Here is a 16628-nt window from a genome sequence, read left to right as displayed (position 1 = left end):
AGATCAATGACAAGTCAGAGTTATATCCTAAGGCAGGACCAAGTGACGAACAACAGGAAGAAGAAGAGGTTGATAGCTTCTTCAATGTGTGTTAGTGTTCACAAAATTTTGACTGTAAATATGTATAAATACGTAGACATGTATAAATACGTGGACACTGTGACATTTTTTTGTTTGTGTTAGCAAGTGTTATCAGAAGGATCAACTAGATTTCATTAGGTGAGTTAATAAATACTTTCCCTTTTTTATATTGCTGCATACCTTGTAGACTGAGTTGAGCAACGCTTTACCAAACTTACAGAAGTGTGTTGATGCTTAGGTCTATGTATTGATTTTTCTGTTTGTAAGAAATAATGATTATTATAAATATTAACATTCATAACCCCATTAATAATAATAATAATAATAATAATAATAATAATATTTAATTATATTATTATTTTTTCTTTCGAATTGTTTTTATTAAATTAATATAACGGGCAATGAAATTATCGTTAAACGCAACACATTGAACAACATATACCTACGCAAATTCTTCAAGTTTTGATCGTAGCTTAATTTTAGTCTTTGTAGCTGAATTTCGGGACGTTTGTAGCAGACTCGCTCGTGTTCAGGTTGGCAACGCTGGAACGCCGGCAACTAGTTCATAATCCACTCTGCTCGATGCGTTTGTCGGAGGCGGGCGGGTCACTCTAACTCCGCTTCTACGTAATTCACTGGACTCCGTCTGTAATTCTCGGAAGTCGGGCACATTCTCTCTAACTCCGCTTTTACATAAGCCACTGGAGTCGATGTGTGCTTCCAGGTGGTCGACCACTCACTAAGTCTGTTCAGAAATACCATGAGAAAAACCGTTACATATAAGACAATTGGCATACCTGGCCTGAAAACCAATAACAGAACATCGTTAATCTCGATACCTGTAGATATACATGAAATAACGAGTTAGAATCTCTCTTCTAACTCGTTATGAAATAAGGACATGCTTCCTAGAGGAATTTTAAGGAAACACTAGAAATGTCCGGAATTCTAACGTAACACTAACTACATAGAACATCCTAGAACAAAGTAATAAAAACAGAAATAAAGGAATAAGGAAAATAGGAAAACGCATAGTGTCTTGAACCTACGCCATAAATGTGAGTTCCACTTTTCTTTTCTGTCATGAAATGTAATATACAGTAAAACCTTGCTAAAATGTAGCATCTATAAAAAGGAAACCTGCACAAACGAAAAATAAATTCGGGAACGGAATGATTTCCTATGTAAAATAATACTTCAAAACGGAAAACTGCCTAACGCGAAAACGGAATCATTTTTGGGTACCATTTAGGTAAAAGAAAATCTGACTAAAACGAATAATTTTAAGCGTAACTGTTGCTAAATTCTTTGAAATCATTTTTATTTTGCGTTAATACTGTACATAATATTTTTGTGTGAGTCTACATGCAATGATCGTAAAGACTTTCGCTATTCTTTGTCAGGCGTTGGGGGTGAAGCTTCTCTAACCATGTCGCTATTCTGAGTTTATTGTCAAGGACCCGGGAAGGTTACTGACCTCCTGTGCCGTTACTTCTTCCAACCCTCTTGCATTTTCTTTCATTTATTCTCAGTTTTTTTTGCTAACAATCCAATACAGTGATAAAGGACAGTGCGAGTAGAATAAAACTGCGAATAATTGTAGTGTAGTGTCAATTTAGGTTCACATTTCCGTTTATTTATTCTGAGTTTTGTGTTAATGTGCCAATACAATGTTGAATAACAGTGCGAATAAAGTAAAACAATAATAATAAATAGTAAAAAAGCCTACATGACCAGTTCTATCATGGAAGAGTGGCTTCATAATTTTAATGGAGCAACGAAACGTCAAGGTCGTAAGGTCATACTGCTTTTAGACAATGCTACCTGCCATCCAAGAATTGATTTGTCTAACGTGAAGTTAATCTATTTTCCATTCAAACACGACTTCAGTTACACAACCAATGGATCAGGGCGGAGTTTACACTCTGAATTGATACAGGACGCAAAGGAAATCCTACAACGTTCTCTTAAAAAAAAAAAAAAAAGTCGCAGCAAGAAATGTGGGGGCCAAGAAACTAGGACGAGAGAGAGAGAGGGGGGGGGCTGCAATTACGTAAGTTAATAATTATGAAAATAAAATTCACTTTGCATGTACTGTAGTAACTTTTATTTCAAATTATTTCTTCAGTCTGTTCTTTCTACAGTGAGCATATTGCAATAGTCTATTCTTAGTTTTGTCAAAACTCAACCCTTTGTAAAACGAAAACCTGCGAAAACAGAAAAAAAAAATTTCTGGAACCATCGCGTTTCGTTTTAGGGAGGTTTTACTGTACTATAGTCCGGGTCAGCTTACTTCATACCCTAAGGGTGAAACCTAACCATTTTTCCCCCCATTACTACATATGCTAGTGGATTGTGTTGATTTTCTAGTTTGCAGGTTGAATTTTCTTTTGCCAACTTCGTTTCGAATTTCGATACTTACAAATACTACAATTGGTAGTAATTTTGTAACTGGTATGTTGGCAGCTGAGACAAATATCGACAATATTTGTCAGTACTGGAGTTACATGAAATTAAAATTGTACTAGATTCTGAGCCGGATACTGGAAGCTAGAGAAATTTGAACATACTCATAATTAAGATCAGTATTAATATTAATACATAATAGTTATTTCATGTATTGCGTTGTGGTTATAATTCAAGACTGCATTCAGGTAGTACTAATAATTTCATGTGGTCAAACAAAATAGATTTTTAGGTTAGGTCTCATGAGTCAATTATTCAGTCAAACCAATGCATTTCGTATCGCTAGACAAAATACTTGACATGTTGATCCCTTTCTCGTATAGTTTGCCTACGAAAATGTTACAAATTATTGTTATATAGAATAACCTTCCAATATAAAGTACGGTAAGTAAATAAGTAATTTAATACGTAGGATCATTGATATCTGGTAACAGTTGGCAACACTGAGTAGTCGGTAATATTTGGTGTTTAGGAACTGTTGTTATGTGACCCTCACTACTGTGTAACCACCAGCTCAGCGTCCCTGGCTGGAATGCGGCGACTACCTGCTAGTAAGACAAGGACAGAGGTTTGTTGAGGTGAAACATGCGTGCTACTACCAAAATAGAAAATATTACTCACATTATATTGCTCATGGCGAAAGTGGTGTTGCTAGATCCGATAGGTCCGACATGCGCAGATGTGAAGAAGTCTGATCGTCACTTGTATCACAGTTATCACTATCAGCACTATCACTGTTATTCTCAATATCACTCTCAGTGCTGAAACTGTTTCCAGAAATGATAATGCTGTCGATAACATCAGGTAATCTTCCATCTGTTTCCCGGTATGAGTCCTCCAGTTTCTTTACGTGGTCACAGCAGCGTTTCCAGTCGTCTTTCGTTATGGACGCTATTGCATATTTTGCAATATTATTCAGCGCCTGTAACGATAAGTCGCCTGTAACATTATTTTCTCGCACTATACGCTTCATTTATGCTCAAATGAGTTCAATTGCATTAAGTTCACACATGTAAGGGGGTAGTCGCAATACAGTATGACCATGTGAAGCAAGCATGGTGTCTATTTTAGGATTTCTGCGCTGGTTTGTTTGCAAGAATTAACTTGTAAAGGTCTTCCTTCCACATGGATAAGTCACAGTGCACATTTTTTTCTGCAGCCATGTTATAATATCCTGTTTCACAGCACACCGTGATGGAACTTTGTCAATTTGGACAGTGTGACATGGAGCGTTATCCATAATCACTACAGCTTGGGAAGGGAGATTTGGAATTAGTTTTTCCGTAACCCACTTCTCGAAATTAACATGGTTCATTTGACCATGGTAGTCACCAGTAGACGTACCTGCCTTATAAATCAATTCAGCATTTTGAATGAAACCGTTGCTACTGCCCGCATGAACAACTATTAATCTGTTTTTGGCATTTACGTCCATATGAATGCCTATATCACTATCATCTTACCAACATTTCCTGAAAGTCAAGTTACTATCGATCCAACTTTCGTCCAAGTAAATCAGCTCACGACCAACTTCCCTGTAGCCCCGAATTTGAACTAAATATTCGTGCCGCCAACTCAGAATGTCAGGTCTCTCTAATAACACTTTCCGTTGACTTCGACATTTTTTCCACTTAAATCCCATCCTCTTCATAAGAGTTTGGAGAGATGATTTACCCCATGGAAAGTGTATTTTCTGTCGAATAATGGGCAGCAGTTTCGGCACGGTTGGAACTTTCTTCTCTTTTAAGTAGATGTCGTGTACAGTCCTGCGAATGACACATTGATCGAATCATCTACTTGCATTGTCGTATGAGGTGGTCTAGTTTTGCGTTTCTTTCCTGGAGTAGACAGAGGTTCATTAGGAGAATTTATTTCTCGTAATTTATTCTCTTTACGTATATTTTTAATTGTTTCCGATTTATTGCAATATAATGCTGCCCTTTTTGTTGCCTGATTTATAGGAAATGAAAGAGCATTATTCCTAGCTTCTTCATCGCACTGCTTAATAACGGAATTGATAATTTCGTGGCCTTCGGAATGGATCACTTTACGCTTCTTTTCTGGCGGCATTTTAACATTACACCCTTTCAGTATAGCTTACTATTTTATTTATAAGTCACAATCACAAATAAACACAAGAAGAGAAAATGAAAATATACACACTAAGAACCACACTATCGCTATACTCTTGGTTTCACAAGTAAAGAACCTTCGTTGCAGGGTTGGGTTCAGGAAGCCATAAATCTGACTGACACGCTCCCCCAATTAGTGAAACTGTGGACAAAGATACCGCCAGGAGACCGCAGAGAATGCTGTGTTGTGAATTTTCCATTTTTGAAAGAATCCAACCAGTTGCAAAAGAAAATACATTTAAAGAGTCCAGTCAAGAGCAAACGTGGCAACAGCTTCCCCTAACTGGCCTGTCAATCACTGTCATCTGTGTAGAAGTGGTGTGAGGCCAGGGTTCTTTACTTGTGGTGCCGAGAGTATAGCACGCTGGCCTACTGGTTGAGACAAGTGTTTTTGCACGAATACTAGTCACCCCTACCCCAGCTAACGGGACTGATAATCTACCCCTTACTTCCCCAGCTCTCAGAGGTGTCAAGCTGCTGGCCAGACAGTATAACTTTAATTTATTGTGGCCTACTTTGACTGGATGTACGTGATATTAGTAAATGCACAAATTTTTGTATAGGCCTATACATTTTACAGGTTAGTAAAGATGCCAAGTGATTATCCTCAAACAGTTATCGACAAGTGTCGAGTTGTCCCTGATTTCGCATGTGGTCCTCCTTAGATGACCTGGGTGAGTGTCTCTATCAAATGTTTTGTGTGTTTGGCCTTAGGAGAGTTCGCAATCCTTCATACAGCTTCTTAGTGCCACTTTGTTCGTCTATCTGTGTCTGCCTGCATGTATGAAACTAGTCATCTTCCATTGAACTAATCTTAATTAAACTACATATTTTGATTCTCATATCGGACAAATAGGAAAAAGCACAACTCTCGTTACAAATATGGAAAATCAATTAGGCATATCCTTCGCCTTGATTCTAAAGGTTATATGGATTAACAATTAATGACGGAAGAGAATTGACATCCTGACGAACTGCAGGATAACATGTTTGAGAAGACCTGGATCTAGCCGAAAATTGATACGAAATTCTCGTTGAGGAAAATGTTACCAGTCCCCCAAGAACACCATAGGCACTATCTGTACAGGGACATTTATGCTTGCCTAATTCCTCACCTACTGATAAATTATTTGAAGAACTGTAGCCAATTCCACTGCTAACACTTCCATCTGGTGCAAAAGAGTAATAAAACTCAAGACTCACACGTAATAATGTCTGAAAACTATAGGAAACAGCTGGAGACTAAACAGCAAAAACAAGTTAGGCTTTTTCCCTGGAGAACGAATAGGAATTCAAGATGATATATTATCCCAGTAAGATGGTGCCCTGCACATTATGGAATGACGGTAGTGAATTACTGGAACCAAGAATTTCCAGGACGAAGCATAGAAAGAAGAATGATCTTATGATCCCCTAACCTCAACCAACCACGATACCTGGAAGGGTTAAAGAGAAGAAATTAGAATGAGATACAACAGATAAACCAGTGTTGCTAAAACATTAAACAATTTCCAAAACAGACTTATACTCACTCGTACATTGTCTGGCAGTGAATGAGAGTCATTTTAATATCAACACACGAACAATTGAAGCATTGCTAATTTTTTTAATGAACTTTCTTTAAATCCCAAGCCTTTTGTTAATATTGCAGTTAAATTCCAATGGTGCGTATTCAATCTTTAAAGGCATTAATAACTGTTTCTTTTAATTAAAAAAGTGCTTGTAGTATTTACGTTTTGAGACTTAATTATCCAGGACAGGAAAAATAGTACTTTTTACCAATTAAAACATTAGAATCCTTAGCACAGTTTAAAAAAAAAAAAGTAATTTAAATTTTCATCTTATGAAAAATGCAACTTCGAACACATCTTCAGAGTATTCTTTTTTTAACCCGTATAAATTTTGTGTACATGCTTATGTAGACTTATTTCATAAAATCAAAAGTAGGAAAGTTACAAGCGACCTTCTATACTTTTTACTGATCGTGTACAATGAACATAATATTCAAAGGGCTTTCCTTTTACCAAAGTAAGTATGCAGAAGAAAAGCAATGTTTCACAAATTTCTGAACAAATATTGCTATCACTGCTACAGTAAAATTGTAGCTTTTTGAAAGCGATTATCATTAATGAAGTATACCTTCAATAATTCATCATAAACACTTGAGAAAATAGCAATATCATCGTTGGTCAGTGTGAATATTACTATTTCTAATAAAGTAATATAAAATTAGATTTATTTATTAAACATTGAATTGTGATTGTTATTAGACATTCAAAGGGATTGGAAGAAAGAACTCCATATTTGTAACATAAATGATTAAAAAGAAGAACATAGTATTCCATAATGAATTATGAATGATTTAAGCATTGAGTAAACACTGTATGTTAAAATATCGTGTCACTGGGTTCGCGCGTCGCCATGTTGGTGTGGGAATCCCTCTCTCTTTCTAACACAGTTGCTGCACGATGTTACCTCCCAAATTCGTGTATGCATATTGAAATTAATTATATTTTGGGTTATCATGAACTATTTCTATCAATTTAATGTGGACTATGAATTCTCTAAACTTGGACGTAAACATCATAAATGAAATTAAGGTATTACGCGACCAAGGCGGGACCCGTCGTGGCAGAATGAGGAACTCCGTGCTCACTGCGTATGTTTACTGCTGGAGGGTCGTCACATCCAATGCCTAGCATTTCAATCTGGTCGTAATGCCGCGTGTAGGAAGATGTGTGTTTCGTAGCCAAACGCGGAGCATTATTTATAATGCCATAAAGTTTTATGATGAAGAATATACAACTGGTTTATTCCTACCTCTATCGAAGACAACAGAGCGTGCTGCAGTTACTGTGAAGGTAAATAAGGAAACAATTAGTAAGGAAGATAAAGAATGTGAGGACAAGGGTGTAGAAATATCGACACCAAACAAAGTTAGACGACCTCCTGCAAATAAGGTTGAATTAGACGACATGGACAAATGTATCGTAAAAAGAGAAGTTCATAAATATTATAGTGTCTAGAAAGAGCTTCCAACAATAGGCAAAATGCATAAATTTTGTAAGAGAGAGATAGGTTTTAAAGGGTGCAAGGAAAATTTACGAAAACTCATACTATCCATGGGGTTTGCATTCAAAAAATGTCAAGATAAAAGGAAATATCTAATAGAACGCTCTGATATAGTAGCCCGTTATTTACCTGGACGAAACATGGTTACACTGTCCACAAATGTTGGCAAGACGTAAACGTGTCAGGAGTTTATACAAATAGCAGTGCAGGTCAACGACTTATAGTAGCCCATGCTGGTGGTAGTGATGGTTTTATACCGGAGTCCGGCCACTTTAAAATGCTAAGGTAAGAAATGTATATCAAATGCAATATTGTATAAAATACAGTACCTACTTTAGTTTACTTTACTTTCGATTCATGTTCCCTCCTTTACGAACACCGATGTTGTGGTGTGTTTTCTGAATAGATTCCTGTGTGTGTAATGATGATAAAATAAAAAAAACAACAAAGTTAACTATATATACGAACATATAACATACAAAGCATGTTAATAATAATTAAACAAGAGCGCAGTTCGGCATGTGCTTCATTTTGCATCTGATGCGGACTTTACAGCACGGCCTGTGTTGTGAAGCGAATCGCAGCGCCACCAAACAAAACGGTTCCCGCCTTGGTCGCGTAGTATATATAAAGTGCTCTACATTATTTCTAATTGAAAAGAAATGCATACCAATGTAAACACTATCAAAACTAAAGACAAATTATAACAGAAATCTCTTACTTCTTCTAGGCCACATATTTACATGCACTACTCCCGATCAGAAGGATACATATGGGTTAGGAATAGTGAAGATTAAGTTTGTTACTTAAATACAATAAAAGAAAAGCACACAATTATGTTCATATAGTTTTTAAACATATACTGTTGTACTGGTAGTAAACCGAAAGTTATATTTTAAAGTAGAAAGATTTATTTTCCATTAAGATTGTATAGTTTTTGGCTTTGTCACGAGTTTAATTACTATAAATAATGTAACTAAAGTTACCAATTTTTAGAGGTACATACCGGTATCTATACCATAGAACAGGCCTGCAGAACCAGTAAGTAGGGGAAATATGACGTCAACCTCACTCCACTTCTATTGGGGATGTTCGACTTCTGCGTAGAGTTGTTGACATTGTTTGCGTGTGTAAGGTCCATCAGTGGCGGCACTGTAATTTTCAAAAAGGATTGTAATAGTCATTGTATTTATAATGCGTTATGTCGTTTCAATGTTTACCATTATGCTAGATATTCTGTCGGTAGTTTCTTTGAGATTTCTTTGCGCCGAACCTGCTTTATATTTTCCAAAACTTTCCTTCTATCATCGCCTACGGAAACATAAATTTGTAACATTTAAGTAATGAACCTTGAAAATTAATATAAATGCCATTATTCATTTCAATATAAAAGGGATACAACGAGTGATGTCCTTAATTTGACAGTATATAAATAAATATTCAATATACGGTTCGTAATAATGAACTTACCGGAATGTTTGTCTACTCCGTAATTCTTAATATGGACTTTGTTTAAATGTAAATTAATCATGAAATGACGAGTAGAAATAAATTGAATGGGACACAGTAAATAAGCAATTCTTTCGTCTTCTTCAGCAACAAATTTATCATGTCCCCATTTTCTTTGGAAGTAGTTTTTCTTCACGGGTTCAGATTTTGCCATGTTCCAGTTCTGTTCAAACTGCAGTACGCGTATTGTGTATTTATTTGGCTGCAGTGCGTTACAATGTTGAATGACAGCAATGGGCTCCGGTCATATAGCTATCACTCACTTATCAACATACAATTTATATATATATATATATATATATATATATATGCAGGTAGACCTTCTTACATTATATGCACACATACATTTTAAAATTTATTTTACATCATCTTTTAACTTATTTATTTCTCTCATTCGTTTTTCTGTTAGCCTACATTGCAAAGGTATGTTCCTAAGGATTTTATTATCTGTTCACTTGTAATTCTTGATAACGTATTGTATACCTGCCGCCGCGAGAATAAATGTTGATATAGCCGAGCAAAACTAGAACGCTATGACCGCACTGGTAGAAAAGGTGGGTGGGATAGAAGGGGTATGAAGGCAGTCACTCTGAGGAGCCATAGACAAATAAATGACTCTATACTTTGTCTTTACAGTATAAAAACCTGTTATACCTAATTGTGTGTCGTATGAGAGCTGAGTTTCCTGTTAAAATTTATTATTTTGTTAACAGAAATACATATCAGTAAGAAAGCTAAGTATGAACATAATAAATACTAAATAACGGTACATAAGCACTAGAAGAAAAATTCAAATTTATAAAAATAAGAATACATACAAAATATTACATTATACCTGTATTGAATCAAAAGGTCAATAGTTGAAAGGGTATACTTGAAAAATACGAAATATACAAACATTACGTAATAACAGCAACAAACGTCTGCCTAAACAAACTAGCAACTGCTAGGGCCCCAACTTCGGAGGGGGCCCCGGCCAGGGAAAATAATAATAATAATAATAATAATAATAATAATAATAATAATAATAATAATAATGTTATCTGTTGGACACTAAACTTTCGCATGGCAATATGTAATAAATTGCTGTTTTTAGTCGAAAGACAGGTTTGAAGCTCAATGAGGCGTCACTCATGAAGCAAGTAAGCAGGAGATATGTCTACTTCATTTCTAAGTCTGCTTGTCTATTTTCTAACTTCAAACTACGTTAAATAAATCCTACTCTGTTAACTGCCTACAGGTCCTGGGCTTCTGTGTTCGGGCTTGTTTGGAAAAATAAAGTATGCCTATACTACCAATACTCACATTCGAGGGCTTAATGTGAAACTAACGTAACTATAATCGATATTTTATTTACAACAAAATTCTTAACAGACAATATGCTTATTTCACATGAACTATGCCATTATGTTTTGTAGTTAAGAATTGTATTGTATACAAGCATAGGTAGAGTTACGGAAGGGGGCATGGGGGGAACTGCCCCCTGCAAACTTGGCCGAACTCTTTTTTTTTAATTAACGTTAGAAAATATTGGATTCAAAAGATTTTTCTTGCTTTTGTTTATGGTTTAAGTTTCTGTGCTTAATTGACGAATTAATGTCTTCAGACCATGTGTCTGGACTATAATATTTATTTTAAATTTCTGAATGTATAAGAATTTCTATACCTCGTTTGAGGAATGGAAGCACTGTAATGTTTCTTTTGTACTCATGTGTTAAAAGTCTGCAGGTGTTGAAGCAGTCACTTGGAGAAATATGAATAACATACTGCAAAACAATGCAGAAAAAACTAAAGTGATCTCGGTATAATGTGTAAACATAAAGACGAGATTAAATGAAATAATCAGAATTTACATTTCATGCGATATCTTGCTTTTTTTTTTAAATAAACAGATAAAGTAAATGTAAAATTGGTCCACCGCTCTGGAGTAATGGTTAGCGCTTCGGCCGTGAAACGAGCGGACACAGGTTCAAATCCTCGTTGAGGCAAGATACTTTGTTGGGGTTTTTCCGGGTTTTTCTTCAACCAATTGAAGCAGAATTGCTGGGTAATTTTGGGTGTCGGACCTCGAACTCATTTCGCCATCATTAATTCACATATCATCATGCATACAATAGCCTGGGTTAAGTTCATGGTGCGACGTACTGTACTTGTACAAGAGCGCGGCCGTTCGGCTACCCAATCATTCACAGAATAAGAGTGGAAAGCACAATAAGCCTCAGGCCACAGTGCAAACCTTCGGGTCCCTCCTCCGTACAAGAGGAAAAAAAAGTAAAATTGTCTGTACATTTTGTTAAAATTTTACTTTATTTTACAATACCTTTATCAAATGATCATATTCCGATATACTGTAACAAGGTCAAGCTATAATGGGGAAAGGAGATAAATGATGTCCCCCTTAATCTCGTTATATAGTGATTCTATGGTTTTGCTTTGCCCCCCCCCCCAGGAAACTGTTCTCTCTCCGCCTATGTCTACAAGAATGTTTGGAGCAGAGGATTTTTTGTGACCATGTAGAAGAACGAATTATCAACATTTGGTGTAAAAACCTATAAAATCAATTTGTGATTAACACCTAAAGAGATGTATTAGGTATTTTCATTACAATTTAATCAACGTATTTTCATTACAATTTAATCAACTAAATGGGTATATTCACAATGCATAAATATCTTAGACCAGAAAAGTTTCATGTGATTCTCATTCTGCTTCAACTAACAAAGAGTGGACTCATTGGTTGAAGACTTTTGATAGTTTATTTGCACTGTTACCTATGTAGCGTGGGGAAATATCGACGTTCCACCTACTAATACGATAATATACTGTAATTTAATAATGATATGGAATGAAATGGAATTTAACTGAGGGGGACACGCACGGCCCAGCACTGCGACCTATTGAGATCTATTGCGCTAACCCTCGATATGGAATGAGTTGCATGCCACAGATCTCCTACGCGCACCGCCCTAACCACATGACTCCCTTAACGACCGGTCTCTACAGCCGACAGAATCATATACCATTCCTGCTTCGGCAAATTCCCCCAAGACCTCCCTGATAAAGTTGCCTGATTTCATCCATAGGAGTGAGGGAAAAAGCCCGAAAAAAACTTCATCTGACCGGGAATCGAATCCGGGACCGCTGGGTTTGGAGTTAGACTCTATCACATCGTGATCAGATCATTGACTAGATAGATGATCAATATTATAATTTCGAATTCATGTTTTGATGCAAGTAGTTTAAAATATGTGAAACTGAATTCCACTTCCTGATGTTTGTAACTGTTCACAGCCGCATGCTGCACAGTATTTCACCATTATAACGGCAAAATTAAATAAATATAAATTAACGAAGCACTTCTTTCAACAAAACAGCAATTCCCCTGTGAGTTAGAAAGAGAGAGGGATACGCTTCAGGTGTGCCAATAGTACGGAAGTTATACGTCACGGTTTTTTTAGCATTTGTCTACAAGAGTTGTGTATCCAATTTATAATGTTGAGATCACCAGATTTAAGATAATATACATATAGCATTACATACATAATCCGTACCATTTCAAATGCAGAATAAATTTCTTTTAAGTAGCCTAATCTGAGTCAAGAACCCAGATTAAGTTAAGTTTCCCGGGAATAGTATACAATGGTACAAAACCACAGTCTACTATATACAGTCACGAAGCTTGAGTTGTGAGGGTACTAGAAACAATAGCCTGTGCCGGTACTATTTCGCATTGTCTGTAATGAAAAGATATTAGCGATCCTATTGGTGAGCAACTATCTATGGGTGCATATTTACTACGTATTGAGGTTCGTGACTGTATATAGGCTTACTAGACTGTGATGAAACCGTATTCAACAGAATGATGACGTCACATGACGATGACATCTCAAGATGGCGATATCGTCAACAAAACACACTAAGTATCTCCCCACACTATACAAGAGAGTGAAACGTACTTAAATCATTGAAACCTTTTCACATATCTCGACCTTATGTCTCTCAACTAACCCACCAAACTTGTTACAAACCTCGGCCTCATGTTCAGTGTTGCCAAGTTAGCGGTTTTGTAGCTAAAACTGGTGTTTTCAGGACTATGATCAGCTACATAATTTTAAAGTCAGCGGCTAGCTACATAATTAGCGTGTTTTGATGATTCCGGCAGAAGGAGATGATATATTTTAAGTTTGTCTTAATTTTATTTTTAGCATAAAATGTCATAGTAAAAAGAATTATAAATTGTTTTACGTAGTTTAAGACACAGATAGTTCATATGATAATCTCATCGTAATTGTAATAATAGCTAGGTATCTTACTTGGTTCGATTATTTTTTTATTTTTGAGCATCTACAAATTGCTGACTGAGAGCAATTACTGTCATGGATAAGTAAATTTTGATTTATATTCATCGAAGACAAACCTGATTTATTTATAGTAAACGGTATTAATGTAGTTTTATCGTATTGAGCGAGAGGAGGTTTGTATCCAGCCATTTTTAATTGAGTTACACGATAAATAATAATAATTTAAAAACAGTATCTTACCACAAAATATTTACATAATAAACACGACACGAGTATAGGAGCATCGTTTTAAAACGTATTAAGTCCAACAGTGGACGAAATTAAATTTGTTGCTTTCTATTTATTTATCTTTCATCCTGTGAAGTCTGATGGGTCCGAGTCGTCATATTTGTAAACTGTGAAACAAGTACTTAAAAATGGTTTTGTGTAGTGTTTTCAAAACTTGTCCAGTTTACGAGTAATTCAGTTTTTCGTCAGTTGTGTAAAAAAATTGTAAGTTGGACATAATACGATTTGAAACGATGCTCGTCGGGTAATGAAAGAGAACCATCTCGTGAGTTGCAGGACTGTACAGTGTACATCATCCCTCCTGTACAAGGATGAAGATTATTTTGCATACAACATAAACCCTACAAAATGATACACACTTTCCACAATTTAGTCTATATTTATATAAAATTCCCAGAACTGTATAACTTAGTTTGCCTTTTAGATTTGGAAGTGATGTGTTAAGGAAATATCTGGATTTTTTTAAACTACAGTTTAGAAGTTTTTTAAGCTTGTGCAGCGGTAAATGGAATTCTGAGTTGGCAATACTGTTCATGTTAACAGCGTGGTTGACAACAATGATGTCACGCTGCAGCGAAATCGAGGGTTCAGAATGACAAGGTTCTATCTGACATTTTTAGCAAAACTGAGATTTTTGTTGCATTGAATTCTGCTATTTCACAGTTATCTACCATATAAATTATATGTTGATATCTCAATTATTGTTCGTGATAAAGTTAGTTTGAAAAGGTACTTATCTGCATTGATTTTATTAACAACCAAACTTTTAAAATGCTCTTCTGTAAAATTTACTAAACACTAGATAGAACCTTGTCATTCTGAACTCTCGAAATAGGAACAAAACTGCTGGAAGGTTCGATGGCTATCATGGCGGCTGTACAAGTTGTTGTCTGTGCTACGCTAGCAAGATTTTGCGAAATTTCGTACTGTCATCTCGTTCAAAGAAAAGAGAGCAAAAACAATTTATTTCTTGAACCAGTAGTAATAACTGGTCAATTGACATGTTCGCTCATAAGCCATTAACATATTTTTTTTTATATTGTGCTCATTACAAACAATACAGCAGAACACACCGCCATGACACAACAGTGCACGATGTCATTCATCTGCTAATTCCCGCCCTATACAAGAACCAATTAGATTCAATGATGGCGTCCACATCTGTGGAGTAACGGCTAGCGCCTCTGGCTACGAAATCAGGTGGCCCGGGTTCGATTCCTGGTCGTTACAAATTACCTGGATAAGGTTTTTTCCGGGGTTTTCCCTCAACCCAATATGAGAAAATGCTGGGTAACTTTCGGTGTTGGACCCCGGACTAATTTCACCGGCATTATCACCTTCATCCCATTCAGACGCTAAATAACCAAAGATGTTGATAAAGCGTCGTAAAATAACCTACTAAAAATCACTGATGGCGGCTGATGGAGACTGCCACCACCTCTGCAAGCTGATGGAACTGGTGCGACACCGGTGGAGCATCAGTGACGTCATCGTTGAAATTCGGAACACTGTGATGCCATCAGATTGCTCAGCGCTGAGATTCGGAATACGCTCTAACCCATAACGTAACGCAAATCAGACGTTAGTCCCGTTACTCACCTTCACCGTCGTATAGGCATCCAACAAGGAAAAATCTGTGCGCAGAAACCAACTGGCGTGACTGTCTCGCGCAGATGACGTATGCCTCCGTTTCCAGCATGCTCTCACGCCTACTGCAGGGGAGCAAGAGGTGTATAGCATGAGCGCCGCGAGAAGTCCGAGCTGAGTTTTGCTTGTAGGATACCTATAACAAAGCATTTTACAACGTCACAGTAATCAAATCAAATTCTAAAGTCTAATCACAGTCACAGTAATCAAATCAAATTCTAAAATCCAATCAGGCCAACATACAAAAAATTAAATTATACATAGGCCTACACCGAAAACCTATGAACTCAACTCCACTGCCTTCTAAACCAACATACTTTTATCGACACCTTAGGTAATTAAAAAAAAAAACAATCAGGTCCATGATTGCCACCTTGAGGAAGAAAGGTCTCACTGTGCACGAAGAAGTCCATGGCATCTCTCAAGAGGGATCCTGTCGGCGAATTGACATGCTTGCCATTCCAGCAGGCTCCACATCAGCATACATTATCGACCCGACAGTCAGATTCGAGGCACAGGAACAACAGCCCGCTGAAGTCCACTCAGAAAAATGCAGAATTTATGAGCCCACAGTTCCATTCTATTTGGAGAAATATCACCTCACCTCCATTGAAGTAGTTGGGCGCTAGGGGCACAATACCTCGCCTCTTTGCCAGTTTCTGCAAGAAGTTCCAGCTGAACAACGACTTCATTCGTGATGTTTCCCTTGCCGCTATCAGAGGATCACTTGCCATTTTAAAATACCATCTGTACTTTGTTTCCTAAAAAGGGATAATTTTGCTCGAATATCTAATCTGTTTGTTTACTATGTTTAGGCCTGTTATATCCATGCTATTATCTTTCCTGTACTTAATTGTCCCTTTTGTTAGTTCCCCTCCTTTCTCTTTTGCGGCCTGTTTTTTTTTTTTTTTTTTTTTTTTTTTTTTTTTTTTTTTTTTTTTTTTTTTTCCCCACTCAATATGAATATTATGCTTTGTCCAATGAGGCAGTCCCGTCATTGGGAAAGCTGAAAGAGTGTCTTTCAATGTGTATAAACGATACTCGGGAGGAAATTAAACGCAGAATAAATATGGGAAATGCCTGTTATTATTCGGTTGAGAAGCTTCTGTCATCCAGTCTGCTCTTAAAAAGG

The 16628-nt window shown here is 36.6% G+C and overlaps 1 long non-coding RNA gene across 1 annotated transcript; it reads right to left on the bottom strand.

Annotated features, from left to right (window-relative positions):
* Nucleotides 1–482: 482 nt before the first annotated feature.
* LOC138702205 (uncharacterized) lies at nucleotides 483–15628 on the bottom strand. Its single transcript, XR_011332801.1, has 3 exons — nucleotides 15449–15628; nucleotides 8758–8903; nucleotides 483–826 (listed from the first exon to the last, which is right to left on the bottom strand). It is a non-coding gene; the product is annotated as an uncharacterized lncRNA (long non-coding RNA).
* Nucleotides 15629–16628: the final 1000 nt, after the last annotated feature.

Source organism: Periplaneta americana, chromosome 6 (assembly GCF_040183065.1).
Source record: "Periplaneta americana isolate PAMFEO1 chromosome 6, P.americana_PAMFEO1_priV1, whole genome shotgun sequence".
NCBI classification, from domain to species: Eukaryota; Metazoa; Arthropoda; class Insecta; order Blattodea; family Blattidae; genus Periplaneta; species Periplaneta americana.
Note: the sequence above shows the minus strand (reverse complement) of the source record. Positions and strands in the feature narration are given on the sequence as shown.